Below are 18697 nucleotides of genomic sequence, written 5' to 3'. Positions count from 1 at the left end.
CAGAGCCCTCGCCGGGCCACGGCCTGGGGTCCTCAGCCAGAGTCTGGGCCTGGGAAAGCTAGGGCGAGGCAAGAGGCTGGCAGCCAGGCCACAGCCCCAGGGGGGGCGATGGAAAGGAGCAGACATGTCACCTGGCCAGGGCCTACTGCCCTGTCTCTGGATAGGTCCCCAGAGTGGGAGGCTGCAACTATCCCATCATTCCCCAGGCTCGGTACTTAGCATGTGATTCCCTCTTGCCCACGCCCCCCTCCAATCCAGCCGCAGCAGCCCAGAAAGACCACAGAAGACGAGAAAGGGTGCTCCAGACTCCTTTTTATTTTTTTTCCATTTTGTCTTTCTTGAAACCAGAGATCAGGGGAAAGCGCGAACGCAGTCCCCCACTACCAGAAATTATGCAGTCGAGTATCCCGCATTTGGGGACATCGCAGGGGTCAGCACATCCGAAGTGCAATGGATGAGCCTCACCCTGGGAGAACCACCTTCGTGATCATGGTGTCTCCCCTGCCAGGTAAGTATGAGTTGGAAGGGGACAGGGCGAGGGCGGGCCGCTGGGCATCTCCCCGCAGGGCGAGGGTGGCATTCACACAGGCTAGGCCTGAGGCCGGGCGAGGCAGAGCATGGGCATTTTGGGGCGCAAGGTGACCAGCCAAGGCCCCTGTGCCCACTTTGGAAAGCGCGCAGCTACCCACAGCAGCTTCCCACAGGCCTCGGCCGGCCAGCAAAATTTGCATGTCCACGCCCACCGGCAGCGCCAATCAGGGCCCTGCTTTCGCTATGCTGCACCTTGCTCACACGGGGGCAAAGCCAGGGCTACAGCAAGCACACCAGAGGGCTTGGCAGGCCGAAATCGGGCCCAACAGCAGATTTTTCAGGCCCTCCAAATTGTGCACAAGCAAAGGCTTTCGCAAGCACAACAGAGTGCTTGCCAGGTCGAAATCGGGCCCAGAAGCACGTTTCTAAGCCCTAAGCCAGCATCCCCCAGGCTTGTAAATTTGCATAACTAATTGGCCCTCGCCCACTCCCCATTCCAGCCAGCTTACAGCACCCTGGACGGACCACAAGAAACGTCAAAGGGTGCTCCAGACTCCTTTTTATTTTTTTTTCCTTTTTGTCTTTCTTGAAACCAGAGATCAGGGGAAAGCGCGAACGCAGTCCCCCACTACCAGAAATTATGCAGTCGAGTATCCCGCATTTGGGGACATCGCAGGGGTCAGCACATCCGAAGTGCAATGGATGAGCCTCACCCTGGGAGAACCACCTTCGTGATCATGGTGTCTCCCCTGCCAGGTAAGTATGAGTTGGAAGGGGACAGGGCGAGGGCGGGCCGCTGGGCATCTCCCCGCAGGGCGAGGGTGGCATTCACACAGGCTAGGCCTGAGGCCGGGCGAGGCAGAGCATGGGCATTTTGGGGCGCAAGGTGACCAGCCAAGGCCCCTGTGCCCACTTTGGAAAGCGCGCAGCTACCCACAGCAGCTTCCCACAGGCCTCGGCCGGCCAGCAAAATTTGCATGTCCACGCCCACCGGCAGCGCCAATCAGGGCCCTGCTTTCGCTATGCTGCACCTTGCTCACACGGGGGCAAAGCCAGGGCTACAGCAAGCACACCAGAGGGCTTGGCAGGCCGAAATCGGGCCCAACAGCAGATTTTTCAGGCCCTCCAAATTGTGCACAAGCAAAGGCTTTCGCAAGCACAACAGAGTGCTTGCCAGGTCGAAATCGGGCCCAGAAGCACGTTTCTAAGCCCTAAGCCAGCATCCCCCAGGCTTGTAAATTTGCATAACTAATTGGCCCTCGCCCACTCCCCATTCCAGCCAGCTTACAGCACCCTGGACGGACCACAAGAAACGTCAAAGGGTGCTCCAGACTCCTTTTTATTTTTTTTTCCTTTTTGTCTTTCTTGAAACCAGAGATCAGGGGAAAGCGCGAACGCAGTCCCCCACTACCAGAAATTATGCAGTCGAGTATCCCGCATTTGGGGACATCGCAGGAGTCAGCACATCCGAAGTGCAATGGATGAGCCTCACCCTGGGAGAACCACCTTCGTGATCATGGTGTCTCCCCTGCCAGGTAAGTATGAGTTGGAAGGGGACAGGGCGAGGGCGGGCCGCTGGGCATCTCCCCGCAGGGCGAGGGTGGCATTCACACAGGCTAGGCCTGAGGCCGGGCGAGGCAGAGCATGGGCATTTTGGGGCGCAAGGTGACCAGCCAAGGCCCCTGTGCCCACTTTGGAAAGCGCGCAGCTACCCACAGCAGCTTCCCACAGGCCTCGGCCGGCCAGCAAAATTTGCATGTCCACGCCCACCGGCAGCGCCAATCAGGGCCCTGCTTTCGCTATGCTGCACCTTGCTCACACGGGGGCAAAGCCAGGGCTACAGCACTCACAGAAGGGCGATTGCCATGCCCACTTTGGGCCCAGAAGCAGAGATTTGGGGCTTTGGAAGCCTAAGAGCTGCCACTGAGGCCCCCTCTAGAGGTATGCAGTGACATGTTGCCTGGCTAGGCCCCAGTCGACTGCTTGTGGCTGAAAGCCAGGGACAAACAGGCCTGCAAGTGAGCAGGGGTTCTCGCCCCGAGCCCCTCACGAACGCTCCCAAACGCTGCAGACAGAACCCTCGCCGGGCAGAGCCCTCGCCGGGCCACGGCCTGGGGTCCTCAGCCAGAGTCTGGGCCTGGGAAGGCTAGGGCGAGGCAAGAGGCTGGCAGCCAGGCCACAGCCCCAGGGGGGGCGATGGAAAGGAGCAGACATGTCACCTGGCCAGGGCCTACTGCCCTGTCTCTGGATAGGTCCCCAGAGTGGGAGGCTGCAACTATCCCATCATTCCCCAGGCTCGGTACTTAGCATGTGATTCCCTCTTGCCCACGTCCCCCTCCAATCCAGCCGCAGCAGCCCAGAAAGACCACAGAAGACGAGAAAGGGTGCTCCAGACTCCTTTTTATTTTTTTTCCATTTTGTCTTTCTTGAAACCAGAGATCAGGGGAAAGCGCGAACGCAGTCCCCCACTACCAGAAATTATGCAGTCGAGTATCCCGCATTTGGGGACATCGCAGGGGTCAGCACATCCGAAGTGCAATGGATGAGCCTCACCCTGGGAGAACCACCTTCGTGATCATGGTGTCTCCCCTGCCAGGTAAGTATGAGTTGGAAGGGGACAGGGCGAGGGCGGGCCGCTGGGCATCTCCCCGCAGGGCGAGGGTGGCATTCACACAGGCTAGGCCTGAGGCCGGGCGAGGCAGAGCATGGGCATTTTGGGGCGCAAGGTGACCAGCCAAGGCCCCTGTGCCCACTTTGGAAAGCGCGCAGCTACCCACAGCAGCTTCCCACAGGCCTCGGCCGGCCAGCAAAATTTGCATGTCCACGCCCACCGGCAGCGCCAATCAGGGCCCTGCTTTCGCTATGCTGCACCTTGCTCACACGGGGGCAAAGCCAGGGCTACAGCACTCACAGAAGGGCGATTGCCATGCCCACTTTGGGCCCAGAAGCAGAGATTTGGGGCTTTGGAAGCCTAAGAGCTGCCACTGAGGCCCCCTCTAGAGGTATGCAGTGACATGTTGCCTGGCTAGGCCCCAGTCGACTGCTTGTGGCTGAAAGCCAGGGACAAACAGGCCTGCAAGTGAGCAGGGGTTCTCGCCCCGAGCCCCTCACGAACGCTCCCAAACGCTGCAGACAGAACCCTCGCCGGGCAGAGCCCTCGCCGGGCCACGGCCTGGGGTCCTCAGCCAGAGTCTGGGCCTGGGAAGGCTAGGGCGAGGCAAGAGGCTGGCAGCCAGGCCACAGCCCCAGGGGGGGCGATGGAAAGGAGCAGACATGTCACCTGGCCAGGGCCTACTGCCCTGTCTCTGGATAGGTCCCCAGAGTGGGAGGCTGCAACTATCCCATCATTCCCCAGGCTCGGTACTTAGCATGTGATTCCCTCTTGCCCACGCCCCCCTCCAATCCAGCCGCAGCAGCCCAGAAAGACCACAGAAGACGAGAAAGGGTGCTCCAGACTCCTTTTTATTTTTTTTCCATTTTGTCTTTCTTGAAACCAGAGATCAGGGGAAAGCGCGAACGCAGTCCCCCACTACCAGAAATTATGCAGTCGAGTATCCCGCATTTGGGGACATCGCAGGGGTCAGCACATCCGAAGTGCAATGGATGGGCCTCACCCTGGGAGAACCACCTTCGTGATCATGGTGTCTCCCCTGCCAGGTAAGTATGAGTTGGAAGGGGACAGGGCGAGGGCGGGCCGCTGGGCATCTCCCCGCAGGGCGAGGGTGGCATTCACACAGGCTAGGCCTGAGGCCGGGCGAGGCAGAGCATGGGCATTTTGGGGCGCAAGGTGACCAGCCAAGGCCCCTGTGCCCACTTTGGAAAGCGCGCAGCTACCCACAGCAGCTTCCCACAGGCCTCGGCCGGCCAGCAAAATTTGCATGTCCACGCCCACCGGCAGCGCCAATCAGGGCCCTGCTTTCGCTATGCTGCACCTTGCTCACACGGGGGCAAAGCCAGGGCTACAGCAAGCACACCAGAGGGCTTGGCAGGCCGAAATCGGGCCCAACAGCAGATTTTTCAGGCCCTCCAAATTGTGCACAAGCAAAGGCTTTCGCAAGCACAACAGAGTGCTTGCCAGGTCGAAATCGGGCCCAGAAGCACGTTTCTAAGCCCTAAGCCAGCATCCCCCAGGCTTGTAAATTTGCATAACTAATTGGCCCTCGCCCACTCCCCATTCCAGCCAGCTTACAGCACCCTGGACGGACCACAAGAAACGTCAAAGGGTGCTCCAGACTCCTTTTTATTTTTTTTTCCTTTTTGTCTTTCTTGAAACCAGAGATCAGGGGAAAGCGCGAACGCAGTCCCCCACTACCAGAAATTATGCAGTCGAGTATCCCGCATTTGGGGACATCGCAGGGGTCAGCACATCCGAAGTGCAATGGATGAGCCTCACCCTGGGAGAACCACCTTCGTGATCATGGTGTCTCCCCTGCCAGGTAAGTATGAGTTGGAAGGGGACAGGGCGAGGGCGGGCCGCTGGGCATCTCCCCGCAGGGCGAGGGTGGCATTCACACAGGCAAGGCCTGAGGCCGGGCGAGGCAGAGCATGGGCATTTTGGGGCGCAAGGTGACCAGCCAATGCCCCTGTGCCCACTTTGGAAAGCGCGCAGCTACCCACAGCAGCTTCCCACAGGCCTCGGCCGGCCAGCAAAATTTGCATGTCCACGCCCACCGGCAGCGCCAATCAGGGCCCTGCTTTCGCTATGCTGCACCTTGCTCACACGGGGGCAAAGCCAGGGCTACAGCACTCACAGAAGGGCGATTGCCATGCCCACTTTGGGCCCAGAAGCAGAGATTTGGGGCTTTGGAAGCCTAAGAGCTGCCACTGAGGCCCCCTCTAGAGGTATGCAGTGACATGTTGCCTGGCTAGGCCCCAGTCGACTGCTTGTGGCTGAAAGCCAGGGACAAACAGGCCTGCAAGTGAGCAGGGGTTCTCGCCCCGAGCCCCTCACGAACGCTCCCAAACGCTGCAGACAGAACCCTCGCCGGGCAGAGCCCTCGCCGGGCCACGGCCTGGGGTCCTCAGCCAGAGTCTGGGCCTGGGAAGGCTAGGGCGAGGCAAGAGGCTGGCAGCCAGGCCACAGCCCCAGGGGGGGCGATGGAAAGGAGCAGACATGTCACCTGGCCAGGGCCTACTGCCCTGTCTCTGGATAGGTCCCCAGAGTGGGAGGCTGCAACTATCCCATCATTCCCCAGGCTCGGTACTTAGCATGTGATTCCCTCTTGCCCACGCCCCCCTCCAATCCAGCCGCAGCAGCCCAGAAAGACCACAGAAGACGAGAAAGGGTGCTCCAGACTCCTTTTTATTTTTTTTCCATTTTGTCTTTCTTGAAACCAGAGATCAGGGGAAAGCGCGAACGCAGTCCCCCACTACCAGAAATTATGCAGTCGAGTATCCCGCATTTGGGGACATCGCAGGGGTCAGCACATCCGAAGTGCAATGGATGAGCCTCACCCTGGGAGAACCACCTTCGTGATCATGGTGTCTCCCCTGCCAGGTAAGTATGAGTTGGAAGGGGACAGGGCGAGGGCGGGCCGCTGGGCATCTCCCCGCAGGGCGAGGGTGGCATTCACACAGGCTAGGCCTGAGGCCGGGCGAGGCAGAGCATGGGCATTTTGGGGCGCAAGGTGACCAGCCAAGGCCCCTGTGCCCACTTTGGAAAGCGCGCAGCTACCCACAGCAGCTTCCCACAGGCCTCGGCCGGCCAGCAAAATTTGCATGTCCACGCCCACCGGCAGCGCCAATCAGGGCCCTGCTTTCGCTATGCTGCACCTTGCTCACACGGGGGCAAAGCCAGGGCTACAGCACTCACAGAAGGGCGATTGCCATGCCCACTTTGGGCCCAGAAGCAGAGATTTGGGGCTTTGGAAGCCTAAGAGCTGCCACTGAGGCCCCCTCTAGAGGTATGCAGTGACATGTTGCCTGGCTAGGCCCCAGTCGACTGCTTGTGGCTGAAAGCCAGGGACAAACAGGCCTGCAAGTGAGCAGGGGTTCTCGCCCCGAGCCCCTCACGAACGCTCCCAAACGCTGCAGACAGAACCCTCGCCGGGCAGAGCCCTCGCCGGGCCACGGCCTGGGGTCCTCAGCCAGAGTCTGGGCCTGGGAAGGCTAGGGCGAGGCAAGAGGCTGGCAGCCAGGCCACAGCCCCAGGGGGGGCGATGGAAAGGAGCAGACATGTCACCTGGCCAGGGCCTACTGCCCTGTCTCTGGATAGGTCCCCAGAGTGGGAGGCTGCAACTATCCCATCATTCCCCAGGCTCGGTACTTAGCATGTGATTCCCTCTTGCCCACGTCCCCCTCCAATCCAGCCGCAGCAGCCCAGAAAGACCACAGAAGACGAGAAAGGGTGCTCCAGACTCCTTTTTATTTTTTTTCCATTTTGTCTTTCTTGAAACCAGAGATCAGGGGAAAGCGCGAACGCAGTCCCCCACTACCAGAAATTATGCAGTCGAGTATCCCGCATTTGGGGACATCGCAGGGGTCAGCACATCCGAAGTGCAATGGATGAGCCTCACCCTGGGAGAACCACCTTCGTGATCATGGTGTCTCCCCTGCCAGGTAAGTATGAGTTGGAAGGGGACAGGGCGAGGGCGGGCCGCTGGGCATCTCCCCGCAGGGCGAGGGTGGCATTCACACAGGCTAGGCCTGAGGCCGGGCGAGGCAGAGCATGGGCATTTTGGGGCGCAAGGTGACCAGCCAAGGCCCCTGTGCCCACTTTGGAAAGCGCGCAGCTACCCACAGCAGCTTCCCACAGGCCTCGGCCGGCCAGCAAAATTTGCATGTCCACGCCCACCGGCAGCGCCAATCAGGGCCCTGCTTTCGCTATGCTGCACCTTGCTCACACGGGGGCAAAGCCAGGGCTACAGCACTCACAGAAGGGCGATTGCCATGCCCACTTTGGGCCCAGAAGCAGAGATTTGGGGCTTTGGAAGCCTAAGAGCTGCCACTGAGGCCCCCTCTAGAGGTATGCAGTGACATGTTGCCTGGCTAGGCCCCAGTCGACTGCTTGTGGCTGAAAGCCAGGGACAAACAGGCCTGCAAGTGAGCAGGGGTTCTCGCCCCGAGCCCCTCACGAACGCTCCCAAACGCTGCAGACAGAACCCTCGCCGGGCAGAGCCCTCGCCGGGCCACGGCCTGGGGTCCTCAGCCAGAGTCTGGGCCTGGGAAGGCTAGGGCGAGGCAAGAGGCTGGCAGCCAGGCCACAGCCCCAGGGGGGGCGATGGAAAGGAGCAGACATGTCACCTGGCCAGGGCCTACTGCCCTGTCTCTGGATAGGTCCCCAGAGTGGGAGGCTGCAACTATCCCATCATTCCCCAGGCTCGGTACTTAGCATGTGATTCCCTCTTGCCCACGCCCCCCTCCAATCCAGCCGCAGCAGCCCAGAAAGACCACAGAAGACGAGAAAGGGTGCTCCAGACTCCTTTTTATTTTTTTTCCATTTTGTCTTTCTTGAAACCAGAGATCAGGGGAAAGCGCGAACGCAGTCCCCCACTACCAGAAATTATGCAGTCGAGTATCCCGCATTTGGGGACATCGCAGGGGTCAGCACATCCGAAGTGCAATGGATGGGCCTCACCCTGGGAGAACCACCTTCGTGATCATGGTGTCTCCCCTGCCAGGTAAGTATGAGTTGGAAGGGGACAGGGCGAGGGCGGGCCGCTGGGCATCTCCCCGCAGGGCGAGGGTGGCATTCACACAGGCTAGGCCTGAGGCCGGGCGAGGCAGAGCATGGGCATTTTGGGGCGCAAGGTGACCAGCCAAGGCCCCTGTGCCCACTTTGGAAAGCGCGCAGCTACCCACAGCAGCTTCCCACAGGCCTCGGCCGGCCAGCAAAATTTGCATGTCCACGCCCACCGGCAGCGCCAATCAGGGCCCTGCTTTCGCTATGCTGCACCTTGCTCACACGGGGGCAAAGCCAGGGCTACAGCAAGCACACCAGAGGGCTTGGCAGGCCGAAATCGGGCCCAACAGCAGATTTTTCAGGCCCTCCAAATTGTGCACAAGCAAAGGCTTTCGCAAGCACAACAGAGTGCTTGCCAGGTCGAAATCGGGCCCAGAAGCACGTTTCTAAGCCCTAAGCCAGCATCCCCCAGGCTTGTAAATTTGCATAACTAATTGGCCCTCGCCCACTCCCCATTCCAGCCAGCTTACAGCACCCTGGACGGACCACAAGAAACGTCAAAGGGTGCTCCAGACTCCTTTTTATTTTTTTTTCCTTTTTGTCTTTCTTGAAACCAGAGATCAGGGGAAAGCGCGAACGCAGTCCCCCACTACCAGAAATTATGCAGTCGAGTATCCCGCATTTGGGGACATCGCAGGGGTCAGCACATCCGAAGTGCAATGGATGAGCCTCACCCTGGGAGAACCACCTTCGTGATCATGGTGTCTCCCCTGCCAGGTAAGTATGAGTTGGAAGGGGACAGGGCGAGGGCGGGCCGCTGGGCATCTCCCCGCAGGGCGAGGGTGGCATTCACACAGGCAAGGCCTGAGGCCGGGCGAGGCAGAGCATGGGCATTTTGGGGCGCAAGGTGACCAGCCAATGCCCCTGTGCCCACTTTGGAAAGCGCGCAGCTACCCACAGCAGCTTCCCACAGGCCTCGGCCGGCCAGCAAAATTTGCATGTCCACGCCCACCGGCAGCGCCAATCAGGGCCCTGCTTTCGCTATGCTGCACCTTGCTCACACGGGGGCAAAGCCAGGGCTACAGCACTCACAGAAGGGCGATTGCCATGCCCACTTTGGGCCCAGAAGCAGAGATTTGGGGCTTTGGAAGCCTAAGAGCTGCCACTGAGGCCCCCTCTAGAGGTATGCAGTGACATGTTGCCTGGCTAGGCCCCAGTCGACTGCTTGTGGCTGAAAGCCAGGGACAAACAGGCCTGCAAGTGAGCAGGGGTTCTCGCCCCGAGCCCCTCACGAACGCTCCCAAACGCTGCAGACAGAACCCTCGCCGGGCAGAGCCCTCGCCGGGCCACGGCCTGGGGTCCTCAGCCAGAGTCTGGGCCTGGGAAGGCTAGGGCGAGGCAAGAGGCTGGCAGCCAGGCCACAGCCCCAGGGGGGGCGATGGAAAGGAGCAGACATGTCACCTGGCCAGGGCCTACTGCCCTGTCTCTGGATAGGTCCCCAGAGTGGGAGGCTGCAACTATCCCATCATTCCCCAGGCTCGGTACTTAGCATGTGATTCCCTCTTGCCCACGCCCCCCTCCAATCCAGCCGCAGCAGCCCAGAAAGACCACAGAAGACGAGAAAGGGTGCTCCAGACTCCTTTTTATTTTTTTTCCATTTTGTCTTTCTTGAAACCAGAGATCAGGGGAAAGCGCGAACGCAGTCCCCCACTACCAGAAATTATGCAGTCGAGTATCCCGCATTTGGGGACATCGCAGGGGTCAGCACATCCGAAGTGCAATGGATGAGCCTCACCCTGGGAGAACCACCTTCGTGATCATGGTGTCTCCCCTGCCAGGTAAGTATGAGTTGGAAGGGGACAGGGCGAGGGCGGGCCGCTGGGCATCTCCCCGCAGGGCGAGGGTGGCATTCACACAGGCTAGGCCTGAGGCCGGGCGAGGCAGAGCATGGGCATTTTGGGGCGCAAGGTGACCAGCCAAGGCCCCTGTGCCCACTTTGGAAAGCGCGCAGCTACCCACAGCAGCTTCCCACAGGCCTCGGCCGGCCAGCAAAATTTGCATGTCCACGCCCACCGGCAGCGCCAATCAGGGCCCTGCTTTCGCTATGCTGCACCTTGCTCACACGGGGGCAAAGCCAGGGCTACAGCAAGCACACCAGAGGGCTTGGCAGGCCGAAATCGGGCCCAACAGCAGATTTTTCAGGCCCTCCAAATTGTGCACAAGCAAAGGCTTTCGCAAGCACAACAGAGTGCTTGCCAGGTCGAAATCGGGCCCAGAAGCACGTTTCTAAGCCCTAAGCCAGCATCCCCCAGGCTTGTAAATTTGCATAACTAATTGGCCCTCGCCCACTCCCCATTCCAGCCAGCTTACAGCACCCTGGACGGACCACAAGAAACGTCAAAGGGTGCTCCAGACTCCTTTTTATTTTTTTTTCCTTTTTGTCTTTCTTGAAACCAGAGATCAGGGGAAAGCGCGAACGCAGTCCCCCACTACCAGAAATTATGCAGTCGAGTATCCCGCATTTGGGGACATCGCAGGGGTCAGCACATCCGAAGTGCAATGGATGAGCCTCACCCTGGGAGAACCACCTTCGTGATCATGGTGTCTCCCCTGCCAGGTAAGTATGAGTTGGAAGGGGACAGGGCGAGGGCGGGCCGCTGGGCATCTCCCCGCAGGGCGAGGGTGGCATTCACACAGGCTAGGCCTGAGGCCGGGCGAGGCAGAGCATGGGCATTTTGGGGCGCAAGGTGACCAGCCAAGGCCCCTGTGCCCACTTTGGAAAGCGCGCAGCTACCCACAGCAGCTTCCCACAGGCCTCGGCCGGCCAGCAAAATTTGCATGTCCACGCCCACCGGCAGCGCCAATCAGGGCCCTGCTTTCGCTATGCTGCACCTTGCTCACACGGGGGCAAAGCCAGGGCTACAGCAAGCACACCAGAGGGCTTGGCAGGCCGAAATCGGGCCCAACAGCAGATTTTTCAGGCCCTCCAAATTGTGCACAAGCAAAGGCTTTCGCAAGCACAACAGAGTGCTTGCCAGGTCGAAATCGGGCCCAGAAGCACGTTTCTAAGCCCTAAGCCAGCATCCCCCAGGCTTGTAAATTTGCATAACTAATTGGCCCTCGCCCACTCCCCATTCCAGCCAGCTTACAGCACCCTGGACGGACCACAAGAAACGTCAAAGGGTGCTCCAGACTCCTTTTTATTTTTTTTTCCTTTTTGTCTTTCTTGAAACCAGAGATCAGGGGAAAGCGCGAACGCAGTCCCCCACTACCAGAAATTATGCAGTCGAGTATCCCGCATTTGGGGACATCGCAGGGGTCAGCACATCCGAAGTGCAATGGATGAGCCTCACCCTGGGAGAACCACCTTCGTGATCATGGTGTCTCCCCTGCCAGGTAAGTATGAGTTGGAAGGGGACAGGGCGAGGGCGGGCCGCTGGGCATCTCCCCGCAGGGCGAGGGTGGCATTCACACAGGCAAGGCCTGAGGCCGGGCGAGGCAGAGCATGGGCATTTTGGGGCGCAAGGTGACCAGCCAATGCCCCTGTGCCCACTTTGGAAAGCGCGCAGCTACCCACAGCAGCTTCCCACAGGCCTCGGCCGGCCAGCAAAATTTGCATGTCCACGCCCACCGGCAGCGCCAATCAGGGCCCTGCTTTCGCTATGCTGCACCTTGCTCACACGGGGGCAAAGCCAGGGCTACAGCACTCACAGAAGGGCGATTGCCATGCCCACTTTGGGCCCAGAAGCAGAGATTTGGGGCTTTGGAAGCCTAAGAGCTGCCACTGAGGCCCCCTCTAGAGGTATGCAGTGACATGTTGCCTGGCTAGGCCCCAGTCGACTGCTTGTGGCTGAAAGCCAGGGACAAACAGGCCTGCAAGTGAGCAGGGGTTCTCGCCCCGAGCCCCTCACGAACGCTCCCAAACGCTGCAGACAGAACCCTCGCCGGGCAGAGCCCTCGCCGGGCCACGGCCTGGGGTCCTCAGCCAGAGTCTGGGCCTGGGAAGGCTAGGGCGAGGCAAGAGGCTGGCAGCCAGGCCACAGCCCCAGGGGGGGCGATGGAAAGGAGCAGACATGTCACCTGGCCAGGGCCTACTGCCCTGTCTCTGGATAGGTCCCCAGAGTGGGAGGCTGCAACTATCCCATCATTCCCCAGGCTCGGTACTTAGCATGTGATTCCCTCTTGCCCACGCCCCCCTCCAATCCAGCCGCAGCAGCCCAGAAAGACCACAGAAGACGAGAAAGGGTGCTCCAGACTCCTTTTTATTTTTTTTCCATTTTGTCTTTCTTGAAACCAGAGATCAGGGGAAAGCGCGAACGCAGTCCCCCACTACCAGAAATTATGCAGTCGAGTATCCCGCATTTGGGGACATCGCAGGGGTCAGCACATCCGAAGTGCAATGGATGAGCCTCACCCTGGGAGAACCACCTTCGTGATCATGGTGTCTCCCCTGCCAGGTAAGTATGAGTTGGAAGGGGACAGGGCGAGGGCGGGCCGCTGGGCATCTCCCCGCAGGGCGAGGGTGGCATTCACACAGGCTAGGCCTGAGGCCGGGCGAGGCAGAGCATGGGCATTTTGGGGCGCAAGGTGACCAGCCAAGGCCCCTGTGCCCACTTTGGAAAGCGCGCAGCTACCCACAGCAGCTTCCCACAGGCCTCGGCCGGCCAGCAAAATTTGCATGTCCACGCCCACCGGCAGCGCCAATCAGGGCCCTGCTTTCGCTATGCTGCACCTTGCTCACACGGGGGCAAAGCCAGGGCTACAGCAAGCACACCAGAGGGCTTGGCAGGCCGAAATCGGGCCCAACAGCAGATTTTTCAGGCCCTCCAAATTGTGCACAAGCAAAGGCTTTCGCAAGCACAACAGAGTGCTTGCCAGGTCGAAATCGGGCCCAGAAGCACGTTTCTAAGCCCTAAGCCAGCATCCCCCAGGCTTGTAAATTTGCATAACTAATTGGCCCTCGCCCACTCCCCATTCCAGCCAGCTTACAGCACCCTGGACGGACCACAAGAAACGTCAAAGGGTGCTCCAGACTCCTTTTTATTTTTTTTTCCTTTTTGTCTTTCTTGAAACCAGAGATCAGGGGAAAGCGCGAACGCAGTCCCCCACTACCAGAAATTATGCAGTCGAGTATCCCGCATTTGGGGACATCGCAGGGGTCAGCACATCCGAAGTGCAATGGATGAGCCTCACCCTGGGAGAACCACCTTCGTGATCATGGTGTCTCCCCTGCCAGGTAAGTATGAGTTGGAAGGGGACAGGGCGAGGGCGGGCCGCTGGGCATCTCCCCGCAGGGCGAGGGTGGCATTCACACAGGCAAGGCCTGAGGCCGGGCGAGGCAGAGCATGGGCATTTTGGGGCGCAAGGTGACCAGCCAATGCCCCTGTGCCCACTTTGGAAAGCGCGCAGCTACCCACAGCAGCTTCCCACAGGCCTCGGCCGGCCAGCAAAATTTGCATGTCCACGCCCACCGGCAGCGCCAATCAGGGCCCTGCTTTCGCTATGCTGCACCTTGCTCACACGGGGGCAAAGCCAGGGCTACAGCACTCACAGAAGGGCGATTGCCATGCCCACTTTGGGCCCAGAAGCAGAGATTTGGGGCTTTGGAAGCCTAAGAGCTGCCACTGAGGCCCCCTCTAGAGGTATGCAGTGACATGTTGCCTGGCTAGGCCCCAGTCGACTGCTTGTGGCTGAAAGCCAGGGACAAACAGGCCTGCAAGTGAGCAGGGGTTCTCGCCCCGAGCCCCTCACGAACGCTCCCAAACGCTGCAGACAGAACCCTCGCCGGGCAGAGCCCTCGCCGGGCCACGGCCTGGGGTCCTCAGCCAGAGTCTGGGCCTGGGAAGGCTAGGGCGAGGCAAGAGGCTGGCAGCCAGGCCACAGCCCCAGGGGGGGCGATGGAAAGGAGCAGACATGTCACCTGGCCAGGGCCTACTGCCCTGTCTCTGGATAGGTCCCCAGAGTGGGAGGCTGCAACTATCCCATCATTCCCCAGGCTCGGTACTTAGCATGTGATTCCCTCTTGCCCACGCCCCCCTCCAATCCAGCCGCAGCAGCCCAGAAAGACCACAGAAGACGAGAAAGGGTGCTCCAGACTCCTTTTTATTTTTTTTCCATTTTGTCTTTCTTGAAACCAGAGATCAGGGGAAAGCGCGAACGCAGTCCCCCACTACCAGAAATTATGCAGTCGAGTATCCCGCATTTGGGGACATCGCAGGGGTCAGCACATCCGAAGTGCAATGGATGAGCCTCACCCTGGGAGAACCACCTTCGTGATCATGGTGTCTCCCCTGCCAGGTAAGTATGAGTTGGAAGGGGACAGGGCGAGGGCGGGCCGCTGGGCATCTCCCCGCAGGGCGAGGGTGGCATTCACACAGGCTAGGCCTGAGGCCGGGCGAGGCAGAGCATGGGCATTTTGGGGCGCAAGGTGACCAGCCAAGGCCCCTGTGCCCACTTTGGAAAGCGCGCAGCTACCCACAGCAGCTTCCCACAGGCCTCGGCCGGCCAGCAAAATTTGCATGTCCACGCCCACCGGCAGCGCCAATCAGGGCCCTGCTTTCGCTATGCTGCACCTTGCTCACACGGGGGCAAAGCCAGGGCTACAGCAAGCACACCAGAGGGCTTGGCAGGCCGAAATCGGGCCCAACAGCAGATTTTTCAGGCCCTCCAAATTGTGCACAAGCAAAGGCTTTCGCAAGCACAACAGAGTGCTTGCCAGGTCGAAATCGGGCCCAGAAGCACGTTTCTAAGCCCTAAGCCAGCATCCCCCAGGCTTGTAAATTTGCATAACTAATTGGCCCTCGCCCACTCCCCATTCCAGCCAGCTTACAGCACCCTGGACGGACCACAAGAAACGTCAAAGGGTGCTCCAGACTCCTTTTTATTTTTTTTTCCTTTTTGTCTTTCTTGAAACCAGAGATCAGGGGAAAGCGCGAACGCAGTCCCCCACTACCAGAAATTATGCAGTCGAGTATCCCGCATTTGGGGACATCGCAGGGGTCAGCACATCCGAAGTGCAATGGATGAGCCTCACCCTGGGAGAACCACCTTCGTGATCATGGTGTCTCCCCTGCCAGGTAAGTATGAGTTGGAAGGGGACAGGGCGAGGGCGGGCCGCTGGGCATCTCCCCGCAGGGCGAGGGTGGCATTCACACAGGCTAGGCCTGAGGCCGGGCGAGGCAGAGCATGGGCATTTTGGGGCGCAAGGTGACCAGCCAAGGCCCCTGTGCCCACTTTGGAAAGCGCGCAGCTACCCACAGCAGCTTCCCACAGGCCTCGGCCGGCCAGCAAAATTTGCATGTCCACGCCCACCGGCAGCGCCAATCAGGGCCCTGCTTTCGCTATGCTGCACCTTGCTCACACGGGGGCAAAGCCAGGGCTACAGCAAGCACACCAGAGGGCTTGGCAGGCCGAAATCGGGCCCAACAGCAGATTTTTCAGGCCCTCCAAATTGTGCACAAGCAAAGGCTTTCGCAAGCACAACAGAGTGCTTGCCAGGTCGAAATCGGGCCCAGAAGCACGTTTCTAAGCCCTAAGCCAGCATCCCCCAGGCTTGTAAATTTGCATAACTAATTGGCCCTCGCCCACTCCCCATTCCAGCCAGCTTACAGCACCCTGGACGGACCACAAGAAACGTCAAAGGGTGCTCCAGACTCCTTTTTATTTTTTTTTCCTTTTTGTCTTTCTTGAAACCAGAGATCAGGGGAAAGCGCGAACGCAGTCCCCCACTACCAGAAATTATGCAGTCGAGTATCCCGCATTTGGGGACATCGCAGGGGTCAGCACATCCGAAGTGCAATGGATGAGCCTCACCCTGGGAGAACCACCTTCGTGATCATGGTGTCTCCCCTGCCAGGTAAGTATGAGTTGGAAGGGGACAGGGCGAGGGCGGGCCGCTGGGCATCTCCCCGCAGGGCGAGGGTGGCATTCACACAGGCAAGGCCTGAGGCCGGGCGAGGCAGAGCATGGGCATTTTGGGGCGCAAGGTGACCAGCCAATGCCCCTGTGCCCACTTTGGAAAGCGCGCAGCTACCCACAGCAGCTTCCCACAGGCCTCGGCCGGCCAGCAAAATTTGCATGTCCACGCCCACCGGCAGCGCCAATCAGGGCCCTGCTTTCGCTATGCTGCACCTTGCTCACACGGGGGCAAAGCCAGGGCTACAGCACTCACAGAAGGGCGATTGCCATGCCCACTTTGGGCCCAGAAGCAGAGATTTGGGGCTTTGGAAGCCTAAGAGCTGCCACTGAGGCCCCCTCTAGAGGTATGCAGTGACATGTTGCCTGGCTAGGCCCCAGTCGACTGCTTGTGGCTGAAAGCCAGGGACAAACAGGCCTGCAAGTGAGCAGGGGTTCTCGCCCCGAGCCCCTCACGAACGCTCCCAAACGCTGCAGACAGAACCCTCGCCGGGCAGAGCCCTCGCCGGGCCACGGCCTGGGGTCCTCAGCCAGAGTCTGGGCCTGGGAAGGCTAGGGCGAGGCAAGAGGCTGGCAGCCAGGCCACAGCCCCAGGGGGGGCGATGGAAAGGAGCAGACATGTCACCTGGCCAGGGCCTACTGCCCTGTCTCTGGATAGGTCCCCAGAGTGGGAGGCTGCAACTATCCCATCATTCCCCAGGCTCGGTACTTAGCATGTGATTCCCTCTTGCCCACGCCCCCCTCCAATCCAGCCGCAGCAGCCCAGAAAGACCACAGAAGACGAGAAAGGGTGCTCCAGACTCCTTTTTATTTTTTTTCCATTTTGTCTTTCTTGAAACCAGAGATCAGGGGAAAGCGCGAACGCAGTCCCCCACTACCAGAAATTATGCAGTCGAGTATCCCGCATTTGGGGACATCGCAGGGGTCAGCACATCCGAAGTGCAATGGATGAGCCTCACCCTGGGAGAACCACCTTCGTGATCATGGTGTCTCCCCTGCCAGGTAAGTATGAGTTGGAAGGGGACAGGGCGAGGGCGGGCCGCTGGGCATCTCCCCGCAGGGCGAGGGTGGCATTCACACAGGCTAGGCCTGAGGCCGGGCGAGGCAGAGCATGGGCATTTTGGGGCGCAAGGTGACCAGCCAAGGCCCCTGTGCCCACTTTGGAAAGCGCGCAGCTACCCACAGCAGCTTCCCACAGGCCTCGGCCGGCCAGCAAAATTTGCATGTCCACGCCCACCGGCAGCGCCAATCAGGGCCCTGCTTTCGCTATGCTGCACCTTGCTCACACGGGGTTAAAGCCAGGGCTACAGCACTCACAGAAGGGCGATTGCCATGCCCACTTTGGGCCCAGAAGCAGAGATTTGGGGCTTTGGAAGCCTAAGAGCTGCCACTGAGGCCCCCTCTAGAGGTATGCAGTGACATGTTGCCTGGCTAGGCCCCAGTCGACTGCTTGTGGCTGAAAGCCAGGGACAAACAGGCCTGCAAGTGAGCAGGGGTTCTCGCCCCGAGCCCCTCACGAACGCTCCCAAACGCTGCAGACAGAACCCTCGCCGGGCAGAGCCCTCGCCGGGCCACGGCCTGGGGTCCTCAGCCAGAGTCTGGGCCTGGGAAGGCTAGGGCGAGGCAAGAGGCTGGCAGCCAGGCCACAGCCCCAGGGGGGGCGATGGAAAGGAGCAGACATGTCACCTGGCCAGGGCCTACTGCCCTGTCTCTGGATAGGTCCCCAGAGTGGGAGGCTGCAACTATCCCATCATTCCCCAGGCTCGGTACTTAGCATGTGATTCCCTCTTGCCCACGCCCCCCTCCAATCCAGCCGCAGCAGCCCAGAAAGACCACAGAAGACGAGAAAGGGTGCTCCAGACTCCTTTTTATTTTTTTTCCATTTTGTCTTTCTTGAAACCAGAGATCAGGGGAAAGCGCGAACGCAGTCCCCCACTACCAGAAATTATGCAGTCGAGTATCCCGCATTTGGGGACATCGCAGGGGTCAGCACATCCGAAGTGCAATGGATGAGCCTCACCCTGGGAGAACCACCTTCGTGATCATGGTGTCTCCCCTGCCAGGTAAGTATGAGTTGGAAGGGGACAGGGCGAGGGCGGGCCGCTGGGCATCTCCCCGCAGGGCGAGGGTGGCATTCACACAGGCTAGGCCTGAGGCCGGGCGAGGCAGAGCATGGGCATTTTGGGGCGCAAGGTGACCAGCCAAGGCCCCTGTGCCCACTTTGGAAAGCGCGCAGCTACCCACAGCAGCTTCCCACAGGCCTCGGCCGGCCAGCAAAATTTGCATGTCCACGCCCACCGGCAGCGCCAATCAGGGCCCTGCTTTCGCTATGCTGCACCTTGCTCACACGGGGGCAAAGCCAGGGCTACAGCACTCACAGAAGGGCGATTGCCATGCCCACTTTGGGCCCAGAAGCAGAGATTTGGGGCTTTGGAAGCCTAAGAGCTGCCACTGAGGCCCCCTCTAGAGGTATGCAGTGACATGTTGCCTGGCTAGGCCCCAGTCGACTGCTTGTGGCTGAAAGCCAGGGACAAACAGGCCTGCAAGTGAGCAGGGGTTCTCGCCCCGAGCCCCTCACGAACGCTCCCAAACGCTGCAGACAGAACCCTCGCCGGGCAGAGCCCTCGCCGG

At 60.0% G+C, this 18697-nt stretch overlaps 20 non-coding genes across 20 annotated transcripts; all 20 read right to left on the bottom strand.

Annotated features, from left to right (window-relative positions):
- Nucleotides 1–352: 352 nt before the first annotated feature.
- Nucleotides 353–516, bottom strand: LOC146865147 (U1 spliceosomal RNA). Its single transcript, XR_014977176.1, has one exon. It is a non-coding gene; the product is annotated as a U1 spliceosomal RNA (small nuclear RNA).
- Nucleotides 517–1131: 615 nt separating this feature from the next.
- LOC146865146 (U1 spliceosomal RNA) lies at nucleotides 1132–1295 on the bottom strand. Its single transcript, XR_014977175.1, has one exon. It is a non-coding gene; the product is annotated as a U1 spliceosomal RNA (small nuclear RNA).
- A 615-nt stretch (nucleotides 1296–1910) lies between these two features.
- LOC146865145 (U1 spliceosomal RNA) lies at nucleotides 1911–2074 on the bottom strand. Its single transcript, XR_014977361.1, has one exon. It is a non-coding gene; the product is annotated as a U1 spliceosomal RNA (small nuclear RNA).
- Nucleotides 2075–2971: 897 nt separating this feature from the next.
- On the bottom strand, nucleotides 2972–3135 carry LOC146865144 (U1 spliceosomal RNA). Its single transcript, XR_014977174.1, has one exon. It is a non-coding gene; the product is annotated as a U1 spliceosomal RNA (small nuclear RNA).
- An 897-nt stretch (nucleotides 3136–4032) lies between these two features.
- On the bottom strand, nucleotides 4033–4196 carry LOC146865143 (U1 spliceosomal RNA). Its single transcript, XR_014977325.1, has one exon. It is a non-coding gene; the product is annotated as a U1 spliceosomal RNA (small nuclear RNA).
- A 615-nt stretch (nucleotides 4197–4811) lies between these two features.
- On the bottom strand, nucleotides 4812–4975 carry LOC146865142 (U1 spliceosomal RNA). The gene has a single exon (XR_014977173.1). It is a non-coding gene; the product is annotated as a U1 spliceosomal RNA (small nuclear RNA).
- Nucleotides 4976–5872: 897 nt separating this feature from the next.
- On the bottom strand, nucleotides 5873–6036 carry LOC146865141 (U1 spliceosomal RNA). The gene has a single exon (XR_014977172.1). It is a non-coding gene; the product is annotated as a U1 spliceosomal RNA (small nuclear RNA).
- Nucleotides 6037–6933: 897 nt separating this feature from the next.
- On the bottom strand, nucleotides 6934–7097 carry LOC146865140 (U1 spliceosomal RNA). The gene has a single exon (XR_014977171.1). It is a non-coding gene; the product is annotated as a U1 spliceosomal RNA (small nuclear RNA).
- Nucleotides 7098–7994: 897 nt separating this feature from the next.
- On the bottom strand, nucleotides 7995–8158 carry LOC146865139 (U1 spliceosomal RNA). The gene has a single exon (XR_014977324.1). It is a non-coding gene; the product is annotated as a U1 spliceosomal RNA (small nuclear RNA).
- Nucleotides 8159–8773: 615 nt separating this feature from the next.
- Nucleotides 8774–8937, bottom strand: LOC146865138 (U1 spliceosomal RNA). The gene has a single exon (XR_014977170.1). It is a non-coding gene; the product is annotated as a U1 spliceosomal RNA (small nuclear RNA).
- Nucleotides 8938–9834: 897 nt separating this feature from the next.
- LOC146865137 (U1 spliceosomal RNA) lies at nucleotides 9835–9998 on the bottom strand. Its single transcript, XR_014977169.1, has one exon. It is a non-coding gene; the product is annotated as a U1 spliceosomal RNA (small nuclear RNA).
- A 615-nt stretch (nucleotides 9999–10613) lies between these two features.
- Nucleotides 10614–10777, bottom strand: LOC146865136 (U1 spliceosomal RNA). Its single transcript, XR_014977168.1, has one exon. It is a non-coding gene; the product is annotated as a U1 spliceosomal RNA (small nuclear RNA).
- Nucleotides 10778–11392: 615 nt separating this feature from the next.
- LOC146865135 (U1 spliceosomal RNA) lies at nucleotides 11393–11556 on the bottom strand. The gene has a single exon (XR_014977166.1). It is a non-coding gene; the product is annotated as a U1 spliceosomal RNA (small nuclear RNA).
- An 897-nt stretch (nucleotides 11557–12453) lies between these two features.
- On the bottom strand, nucleotides 12454–12617 carry LOC146865134 (U1 spliceosomal RNA). Its single transcript, XR_014977165.1, has one exon. It is a non-coding gene; the product is annotated as a U1 spliceosomal RNA (small nuclear RNA).
- Nucleotides 12618–13232: 615 nt separating this feature from the next.
- Nucleotides 13233–13396, bottom strand: LOC146865133 (U1 spliceosomal RNA). Its single transcript, XR_014977164.1, has one exon. It is a non-coding gene; the product is annotated as a U1 spliceosomal RNA (small nuclear RNA).
- An 897-nt stretch (nucleotides 13397–14293) lies between these two features.
- Nucleotides 14294–14457, bottom strand: LOC146865132 (U1 spliceosomal RNA). Its single transcript, XR_014977163.1, has one exon. It is a non-coding gene; the product is annotated as a U1 spliceosomal RNA (small nuclear RNA).
- Nucleotides 14458–15072: 615 nt separating this feature from the next.
- On the bottom strand, nucleotides 15073–15236 carry LOC146865131 (U1 spliceosomal RNA). The gene has a single exon (XR_014977162.1). It is a non-coding gene; the product is annotated as a U1 spliceosomal RNA (small nuclear RNA).
- Nucleotides 15237–15851: 615 nt separating this feature from the next.
- On the bottom strand, nucleotides 15852–16015 carry LOC146865130 (U1 spliceosomal RNA). The gene has a single exon (XR_014977161.1). It is a non-coding gene; the product is annotated as a U1 spliceosomal RNA (small nuclear RNA).
- An 897-nt stretch (nucleotides 16016–16912) lies between these two features.
- Nucleotides 16913–17076, bottom strand: LOC146865129 (U1 spliceosomal RNA). Its single transcript, XR_014977160.1, has one exon. It is a non-coding gene; the product is annotated as a U1 spliceosomal RNA (small nuclear RNA).
- Nucleotides 17077–17973: 897 nt separating this feature from the next.
- Nucleotides 17974–18137, bottom strand: LOC146865128 (U1 spliceosomal RNA). The gene has a single exon (XR_014977159.1). It is a non-coding gene; the product is annotated as a U1 spliceosomal RNA (small nuclear RNA).
- Between the last annotated feature and the right edge of the window lie 560 nt (nucleotides 18138–18697).

Source organism: Triturus cristatus, chromosome 2_1, assembly GCF_964204655.1.
Source record: "Triturus cristatus chromosome 2_1, aTriCri1.1, whole genome shotgun sequence".
Taxonomy (NCBI): domain Eukaryota; kingdom Metazoa; phylum Chordata; class Amphibia; order Caudata; family Salamandridae; genus Triturus; species Triturus cristatus.
The sequence above is the reverse complement of the archived record's forward strand: the minus strand, read 5'-3'. Positions and strand labels throughout refer to the sequence as shown.